Source organism: Camellia sinensis, unplaced genomic scaffold (genome assembly GCF_055761805.1).
Source record: "Camellia sinensis isolate YWXY unplaced genomic scaffold, ASM5576180v1 Unanchor4, whole genome shotgun sequence".
Classification (NCBI taxonomy): domain Eukaryota; kingdom Viridiplantae; phylum Streptophyta; class Magnoliopsida; order Ericales; family Theaceae; genus Camellia; species Camellia sinensis.
This window is the reverse complement of record NW_028129277.1, coordinates 16,592,501-16,602,500: the sequence shown is the minus strand read 5'-3', so window position 1 is coordinate 16,602,500 and position 10,000 is coordinate 16,592,501.

The following is a 10,000-nucleotide window of genomic DNA, read 5'->3' as shown; positions in this document are numbered from 1 at the left end:
TGCTGGCCAAGGCCGGGCATGCCATGCTGCTGGACAAGGCCGTGGCAAGGCATGCTGATGGCCGAGGCCGTGGCAAGGCATACTGATGGCCGAGGCCGTGGCAAGGCATGCTGATGGCCGAGGCCGTGGCAAGGCATGCTGATGGCCGAGGCCGTGGCAAGGCATGCTGCTGGCCAAGGCGTTGGCATGGCATGCTGCTGCTGACCAAGGCTTGGGCTTGCCATGCTGCCGGCCAAGGCCGCGGCATGGCATGCTGCCGGCCAAGGCCGCGGCATGCCATGTTGCTGGCCAAGGCCGTGGCATGGCATGCTGCTGGCCAAGGCCGTGGCATGACATGCTGGCCAAGGCCGGGGCATGGCAAGCTGCTGGCCAAGGTCGTGGCATGGCACGCTGCTGGCCAAGGCCGGGGCATAGCACGCTGCTGGCCATGGCCGTGGCTTGGCAAGGTTGCCAAGGCCGGGGCATGGCGTGCTGCTGGCCAAGGCTTTGGCATGCCATGTTGCTGGCCAAGGCTGTGGCATGGCATGCTGCTGGCCAAGGCTGTGGCATGGCATGCTGCTGGCCAAGGCCGTGGCATGACATGCTGGCCAAGGCCGGGGCATGGCATGCTGCTGGCCAAGGTCGTGGCATGGCATGCTGCTGGCCAAGGCCGTGGCATGACATGCTTGCCAAGGCCAGGGCATGGCATGGTGCTGGCCAAGGCTTTGGCATGCCATGTTGCTGGCCAAGGCTGTGGCATGGCATGCTGCCCTAGGCCAACGTGCCACCGCCACCGCCGCGGGCCGCCACTCGACGCATCCCGTGCTTGGCTATGTAGTTTCGATGCCACAAGCCAATGCCACAAGCCAAGCGATGGCATGTGCCAAGCGCCCGCCTAGGCATAGGCGTGGCCTGTGGCCTGGCCATGCTGGCCAGCCTTAAGGGAGGTGCCCCCCCCTTATAATAGCCTGTTAAGCCCTTTTCAATCTGGCAGGAGGAAACATCAAGCATGTTCGAGGAGTCATAATGGGGTTTTTTTAAAAAGTAATGGTTTTTTGCCAAAACTTTCAACATGAAAGTTGTATGAAATAATTTAATACACCATAAAAAAAATTATAAAAAAATATTTGGCCACCGGAATATTTTATTTTAATTTATTTCAATTTTAATACTTAAAAAATAATAAAAATTACTAAAAATACTCAAAAAATTCTAGAAAAATTCCAACAATTATAAGATGAGGCACTAGTAATTATAGTAATTTTTTTAATTATTTTTTTATTTTTAATTTATTTTATTATAATTTTTATGAGTAAATAAATAATTAAAAAGCCCGACGAACGTGCAAAAACTCTTAGAGAAACCCAGCAAGCATCGGATAGCTCGAATGCAAATAACAAACGCAACAGGCAACTTCCGAGGGACATACTTTTCCCAACAAGCTTCCACTGGGGAAAGCACTAGCAACGTGTTCGCAAGTCGAAGGCAACCAAACCGGCTATTACCCGAGGGACAAGCATTTCGCAGGGCAACATATACGTAAGTCAAAGCCAAACCAAATGGCAATTACACGAGGGACAGGATTGCTTGCCAAGGGCGTGGCATGCGATGTTCTAGCCCAAGGCCAAGGCACGCCACGCTGCGGGACAAGGCCGTGGCAAGACATGCGGCTGGCCTTGGCCTTGGCATGGCATGCCGCCGGCTTTGGCTGGGCTGCGTTGGCCTTGCCATGGAATGTTGCTGGCTTCGGATGGGCTGCCTCGGCCTTGGCCTTGGCCGTGGCATGGCATGGCATGCTGCTGGCCTTGGCCTTGGCCTTGGCATGGCATGCTGCTGGCTTTGGCTGGGCTGCCTTGGCCGTGGCATGGCATGCTGCTGGCTTTGGCTGGGCTGCCTTGGCCGTGGCATGGCATGCTGCTGGCCTAGGCCTTGGCATGGCATGCTGCTGGCTTTGGCTGGGCTGCCTTGGCCGTGGCATGGCATGCTGCTGGCCTAGGCCTTGGCATGGCATGCTGCTGGCTTTGGCTGGCAGCCTTGGCCGTGGCATGGCATGCTGCTGGCCTTGGCCTTGGCATGGCATGCTGCTGGCTTTGGCTGGCCTGCCTTGGCCGTGGCATGGCATGCTGCTGGCCTTGGCCTTGGCATGGCATGCTGCTGGCTTTGGCTGGCCTGCCTTGGCCGTGGCATGGCATGCTGCTGGCCTAGGCCTTGGCAGGGCATGCTGCTGGCTTTGGCTGGCCTGCCTTGGCCGTGGCATGGCATGCTGCTGGCCTAGGCATGGCATGGCATGCTGCTGGCTTTGGCTGGGCTGCCTTGGCCGTGGCATGGCATGCTGCTGGCCTTGGCCTTGATATGGCATGCTGCTGGCTTTGGCTGGGCTGCCTTGGCCGTGGCATGGCATGCTGCTGGCCTAGGCCTTGGCATGGCATGCTGCTGGCTTTGGCTGGGCTGCCTTGGCCTTGGCATGGCATGCTGCTGGCTTTGGCTGGCCTGCCTTGGCCGTGGCATGGCATGCTGCTGGCCTAGGCCATGGCATGGCATGCTGCTGGCTTTGGCTGGGCTGCCTTGGCCGTGGCATGGCATGCTGCTGCCCTTGGCCTTGATATGGCATGCTGCTGGCTTTGGCTGGGCTGCCTTGGCCGTGGCATTGCATGCTGCTGGCCTAGGCCTTGGCATGGCATGCTGCTGGCTTTGGCTGGCCTGCGTTGGCCGTGGCATGGCATGCTGCTGGCCTAGGCCTTCGCATGGCATGCTGCTGGCCTAGGCCTTCGCATGGCATGCTGCTGGCTTTGGCTGGGCTGCCTTGGCCGTGGCATGGCATGCTGCTGGCCTTGGCCTTGGCATGGCATGCTGCTGGCTTTGGCTGGGCTGCCTTGGCCGTGGCATGGCATGCTGGTGGCCTAGGCCTTGGCATGGCATGCTGCTGGCTTTGGCTGGCCTGCCTTGGCCGTGGCATGGCATGCTGCTGGCCTAAGCCTTGGCATGGCATGCTGCTGGCTTTGGTTGGGCTGCCTTGGCCGTGGCATGGCATGCTGCTGGCCTTGGCCTTGGCATGGCATGCTGCTCGCTTTGGCTGGCCTGCCTTGGCCGTGGCATGGCATGCTGCTGGCCTAGGCCTTGGCATGGCATGCTGCTGGCTTTGGCTGGGCTGCCTTGGCCGTGGCATGGCATGCTGCTGGCCTTGGCCTTGGCATGCCATGCTGTTGGCTTTGGCTGGCCTGCCTTGGCCGTGGCATGGCATGCTGCTGGCCTAGGCCTTGGCATGGCATGCTGCTGGCTTTGGCTGGGCTGCCTTGGCCGTGGCATGGCATGCTGCTGGCCTTGGCCTTGGCATGGCATGCTGCTGGCTTTGGCTGGGCTGCCTTGGCCGTGGCATGGCATGCTGCTGGCCTTGGCCTTGGCATGGCATGCTGCTGGCTTTGGCTGGGCTGCCTTGGCCGTGGCATGGCATGCTGCTGGCCTAGGCCTTGGCATGGCATGCTGCTGGCTTTGGCTGGGCTGCCTTGGCCGTGGCATGGCATGCTGCTGGCCTAGGCCTTGGCATGGTATGCTGCTGGCCTAGGCCTTGGCATGGCATGCTGCTGGCTTTGGCTGGGCTGCCTTCGCCGTGGCATGCCATGCTGCTGGCCTTGGCCTTGGGGCTGGGCTGCCTTGGCTGCGGTTCTTATCACTAGACGTGCGTTGCGTGCGAAGGCGTGCAAAGGCGTGCGCGACCATGCGCGCAACACGCGCACCGTGGTCAAAAGACCACGCGCGCGGTATTCGCACAGGCCACGCTGCCCACGCCGCGGGCATGCCAGGCCGCCCAGGCCGTGCGCATGCCATGCCGTGCTGCCCAGGCCGGCTGCATGCCAGGCCGCCCAGGCCGTGCGCATGCCATGCCGTGCTGCCCACGCCGCGGGCATGCCAGGCCGGCTGCATGCCAGGCCGCCCAGGCCGTGCGCATGCCATGCCGTGCTGCCCACGCCGCGGGCATGCCAGGCCGGCTGCATGCCAGGCCGCCCAGGCCGTGCGCATGCCATGCCGTGCTGCCCATGCCGCGCGCATGCCAGGCCGCCCACGCCCGCGCGCATGCCACGCCATGCTGCCCAAGGCCGCGCCCAGGCCGCCCAAGGCCGCGCCCAGGCCGCCCAAGGCCGCGCCCAGGCCGCGCAAGGCCGCGCCCAGGCCGCCCAAGGCCGCGCCCAGGCCGCGCAAGGCCGCCCAAGGCCGCGGTCCAGGCCGCCCAAGGCCGCGGCCGAGCCGCCCCAGGCCGCAGCCCAGGCCGCGGTCGAGCCGCAGTGCATGTAACCCAAGGCCGCAGCCCAGGCCGCGCCCAACATGGGGCGTACCTGCCACTGCCTTGCCCTGGGCAAGGGAGGTGCCCCCCCCTTATAATAGCCTGTTAAGCCCTTTTCAATCTGGCAGGAGGAAACATCAAGCATGTTCGAGGAGTCATAATGGGGTTTTTTTAAAAAGTAATGGTTTTTTGCCAAAACTTTCAACATGAAAGTTGTAGGAAATAATTTAATACACCATAAAAAAAATTAAAAAAAATATTTTTTTACAGAAAATATTTTATTTTAATTTATTTCGATATTAATACTTAAAAAATAATAAAAATTAATAAAAATAGTCAAAAAATTATGGAAAAATTCCCATAATTAAAGGATGATTCACTAGTAATTATAGAAATTATTAAATTATTTTTTTCATTTTTTTTATTTTATTTTGATTTTTTTATGCCAAATAAGGGCTTTAAAAATTCGAAAAGCTCCAGAAAAATTGCAAAAAAATAGGGAATGACATTTAAAATTGATTGTAGTGCATTTTTAATTGTGTTGCACGGTTTGGGTAAGATTATAAAAGAATCATGTTCAAAAAGATCGATCGAGGCGGTGGCACGCCATGGCCTTGGCCTTGGCCTTGGCCTTTGCCCGCGGCCTTGGCCTTTGCCTTGGCCTTGGCCATGGCCATGCCTTGCACAGGGACTTGGCCTTGCCCACTGCCTTGGCCTTGGCTTTGGCCTTGGCCTTGGCATGGCATGGCATGCTCGCCGAGGCCGTGGCATGCCTTGCTGCTAGCCAAGGCCGTGGCGTGGCATGCTCGCCCAGCCCGTGGCATGCCGTGCTCGCCCAGCCCGTGGCACGCCATGTTGGCCCAAGGCATTGGCATGGCATGCCGGCCAAGGCATGCTGGCCAACGCTGCACAAGGCGGTGCCATGGCATGGCATGCTGACCAAGACCGTGCCATGGCATGCTGGGCGAGGCCGGGGCATGGCATGCTGGCCGAGGCCGTGGCTTGCCATGCCGCCACGGCCGTGGCATGCCGGGCAACGGACCGGCATGGCCCAGCCCGTGGCACGCCATGTTGGCCCAAGGCATTGGCATGGCATGCCGGCCAAGGCATGCTGGCCAACGCTGCGGCACGGCGTGCTGGACAAGGCGGTGCCATGGCATGGCATGCTGACCAAGACAGTGCCATGGCATGCTGGCCGAGGCCGTGGCATGGCATGCTGGCCGAGGCCGTGGCTTGCCATGCCGCCACGGCCGTGGCATGCTGGGCAACGGACCGGCATGGCATGCTGGCCGTGGCGGTGGCACGACATGCTGGCCAAGGCAGTGGCATGGCATGTAGGCCAAGGCTAAGGCATGGCACGCTGTGGCATGGCACGCTGGCCAAGGCAGTCGCAAGGCATGCGGGCCGAGGCCGCGGCACGGCCCGCTGGGCAACGCGGTGGCATGGCATGCTGGGCAACGCCGTGGCAAGGCATGCGGGCCGAGGCCTTGGCATGGCATGCTGGCCGAGGCCGTGGCATGGCATGCGGGCCGAGGCCGTGGCATGGCATGGCATGCGGGCCGAGGCCGTGGCATGGCATGCGGGCCGAGGCCGTGGCGTGGCATGGCATGGCATGTTGGGCAACGCCGTGGCAAGACATGCGGGCCGAGGCCGTGGCATGGCATGTTGGGCAACGCCCTGGCAAGCCATGCGGGCCGAGGCCGTGGCGTGGCATGTTCGCCAAGGCTAAGGCATGGCACGCCGGGCAACGCGGTGCATTGGCATGCTGGGCAGCGCGGTGGCAAGGCATGGGGGCCGAGGCCGTGGCATGGCATGTTGGGCAACGCCGTGGCAAGACATGCGGGCCGAGGCCGTGGCATGGCATGCGGGCCGAGGCCGTGGCACGACATGTTGGCCAAGGCTAAGGCATGGCACGCCGGGCAACGCGGTGGCATGGCATGCTGGGCAACGCGGTGGCAAGGCATGCGGGCCGAGGCCGTGGCATGGCATGTTGGGCAACGCCGTAGAAGGGCATGCGGGCCGAGGCCGTGGCATGGCATGCGGGCCGAGGCCGTGGCATGGCATGTTGGGCGACGCCGTAGCAAGGCATGCGGGCCGAGGCCGTGGCATGTCATGCGGGCCGAGGCCGTGGCATGGCATGCGGGCCGAGGCCGTGGCATGGCATGTTGGCCGAGGCCGTGGCAAGGCATGCGGGCCGAGGCCGTGGCATGGCATGTTTGGCAACGCCGTGGCAAGACATGCGGGCCGTGGCATGGCATGGCATGCGGGCCGAGGCCGTGGCACGACATGTTGGCCAAGGCTAAGGCATGGCACGCCGGGCAACGCGGTGGCATGGCACGTCGGGCAACGCGGTGGCAAGGCATGCGGGCCGGGGCCGTGGCATGGCATGTTGGGCGACGCCGTAGCAAGGCATGCGGTCCGAGGCCGTGGCATGTCATGCGGGCCGAGGCCATGGCATGGCATGCGGGCCGAGGCCGTGGCATGGCATGTTGGGCGACGCCGTAGCAAGGCATGCGGGCCGAGGCCGTGGCATGTCATGCGAGCCGAGGCCGTGGCATGGCATGCGGGCCGAGGCCGTGGCATGGCAAGTTGGGCGACGTCGTGGCAAGGCATGCGGGCCGAGGCCGTGGCATGTCACGCGGGCCGAGGCCGTGGCATGGCATGCGGGCAGAGGCCGTGGCATGGCATGTTGGGCGACGCCGTCGCAAGGCATGCGGGCCGAGGCCGTGGCATGGCATGCGGGCCGAGGCCGTGGCATGGCATGTTGGGCGACGCCGTAGCAAGGCATGCGGGCCGAGGCCGTGGCATGTCATGGCATGTTGGGCGACGCCGTAGCAAGGCATGCGGGCCGAGGCCGTGGCATGGCATGTTTGGCAACGCCGTGGCAAGACATGAGGGCCGTGGCATGGCATGGCATGCGGGCCGAGGCCGTGGCACGACATGTTGGCCAAGGCTAAGGCATGGCACGCCGGGCAACGCGGTGGCATGGCATGCGGGCCGGGGCCGTGGCATGGCATGTTGGCCAACGTCGTAGCAAGGCATGCGGGCCGAGGCCGAGGCCGTGGCACGGCATGCGGGCCGAGGCTGTGGCATGGCATGTTGGGCGACGCCGTAGCAAGGCATGCGGTCCGAGGCCGTGGCATGTCATGCGGGCCGAGGCCGTGGCATGGCATGCGGGCCGAGGCCGTGGCATGGCATGTTGGGCGACGCCGTAGCAAGGCATGCGGGCCGAGGCCGTGCCGTGGCATGCGGGCCGAGGCCGTGGCATGGCATGCGGGCCGAGGCCGTGGCATGGCATGTTGGGCGACGCCGTAGCAAGGCATGCGGTCCGAGGCCGTGGCCTGTCATGCGGGCCGAGGCCGTGGCATGGCATGCGGGCCGAGGCCGTGGCATGGCATGCGGGCCGAGGCCGTGGCATGGCATGTTGGGCGACGCCGTAGCATGGCATGCGGGCCGAGGCCGTGGCATGTCATGCGCGCCGAGGCCGTGGCATGGCATGCGGGCCGAGGCCGTGGCATGGCAAGTTGGGCGACGTCGTGGCAAGGCATGCGGGCCGAGGCCGTGGCATGGCATGCGGGCCGAGGCCGTGGCAAGGCATGTTGGGCGACGCCGTCGCAAGGCATGCGGGCCGAGGCCGTGGCATGTCATGCGGGCCGAGGCCGTGGCATGGCATGCGGGCCGAGGCCGTGGCATGGCATGTTGGGCGACGCCGTAGCAAGGCATGCGGGCCGAGGCCGTGCCGTGGCATGCGGGCCGAGGCCGTGGCATGGCATGTTGGGCGACGCCGTAGCAAGGCATGCGGTCCGAGGCCGTGGCATGTCATGCGGGCCGAGGCCGTGGCATGGCATGCGGGCCGAGGCCGTGGCATGGCATGTTGGGCGACGCCGTAGCAAGGCATGCGGTCCGAGGCCGTGGCATGTCATGCGGGCCGAGGCCGTGGCATGGCATGCGGGCCGAGGCCGTGGCATGGCATGTTGGGCGACGCCGTAGCAAGGCATGCGGGCCGAGGCCGTGCCGTGGCATGCGGGCCGAGGCCGTGGCATGGCATGTTGGGCGACGCCGTAGCAAGGCATGCGGTCCGAGGCCGTGGCATGTCATGCGGGCCGAGGCCGTGGCATGGCATGCGGGCCGAGGCCGTGGCATGGCATGTTGGGCGACGCCGTAGCAAGGCATGCGGGCCGAGGCCGTGGCATGTCATGCGGGCCGAGGCCGTGGCATGGCATGCGGGCCGAGGCCGTGGCATGGCAAGTTGGGCGGCGTCGTGGCAAGGCATGCTGGCCGAGGCCGTGGCATGTCATGCGGGCCGAGGCCGTGGCATGGCATGCGGGCCGAGGCCGTGGCAAGGCATGTTGGGCGACGCCGTAGCAAGGCATGCGGGCCGAGGCCGTGGCATGTCATGCGGGCCGAGGCCGTGGCACGTCATGCGGGCCGAGGCCGTGGCATGGCATGTTTGGCCACGCCGTGGCAAGACATGCGGGCCGTGGCATGGCATGGCATGCGGGCCGAGGCCGTGGCTCGACATGTTGGCCAAGGCTAAGGCATGGCACGCCGGGCAACGCGGTGGCATGGCATGCTGGGCAACGCGGTGGCAAGGCATGCGGGCCGAGGCCGTGGCATGGCATGTTGGGCAACGCCGCAGCAAGGCATGCGGGCCGAGGCCATGGCATGGCATGCGGGCCGAGGCCGTGGCATGGCATGCGGGCCGAGGCCGTGGCATGGCATGTTGGGCGACGCCGTAGCAAGGCATGCGGTCCGAGGCCGTGGCATGTCATGCGGGCCGAGGCCGTGGCATGGCATGCGGGCCGAGGCCGTGGCATGGCATGTTGGGCGACGCCGTAGCAAGGCATGCGGGCCGAGGCCGTGGCATGTCATGCGGGCCGAGGCCGTGGCATGGCATGCGGGCCGAGGCCGTGGCATGGCAAGTTGGGCGGCGTCGTGGCAAGGCATGCGGGCCGAGGCCGTGGCATGTCATGCGGGCCGAGGCCGTGGCACGGCATGCGGGCCGAGGCCGTGGCACGTCCTGCGGGCCGAGGCCGTGGCATGGCATGTTTGGCAACGCCGTGGCAAGACATGCGGGCTGTGGCATGGCATGGCATGCGGGCCGAGGCCGTGGCTCGACATGTTGGCCAAGGCTAAGGCATGGCACGCCGGGCAACGCGGTGGCATGGCATGCTGGGCAACGCGGTGGCAAGGCATGCGGGCCGAGGCCGTGGCATGGCATGTTGGGCAACGCCGCAGCAAGGCATGCGGGCCGAGGCCGTGGCATGGCATGCGGGCCGAGGCCGTGGCATGGCATGCGGGCCGTGGCCGTGGCATGGCATGTTGGGCGACGCCGTCGCAAGGCATGCGGGCCGAGGCCGTGGCATGGCATGTTTGGCAACGCCGTGGCAAGACATGCGGGCCGTGGCATGGCATGGCATGCGGGCCGAGGCCGTGGCACGGCATGCGGGCCGAGGCCGTGGCATGGCATGTTGGGCGACGCCGTAGCAAGGCATGCGGGCTGAGGCCGTGGCCGTGGCATGGCATGCGGGCCGTGGCCGTGGCATGGCATGGCATGCGGGCCGAGGCCGTGGCATGGCATGTTGGGCAACGCCGTGGCAAGGCATGCGGGCCGAGGCCGTGGCATGGCATGATGGCCGAGGCCGTGGCATGTCATGCGGGCCGAGGCCGTGGCATGGCATGTTGGGCGACGCCGTAGCAAGGCATGCGGTCCGAGGCCGTGGCATGTTATGCGGGCCGAGG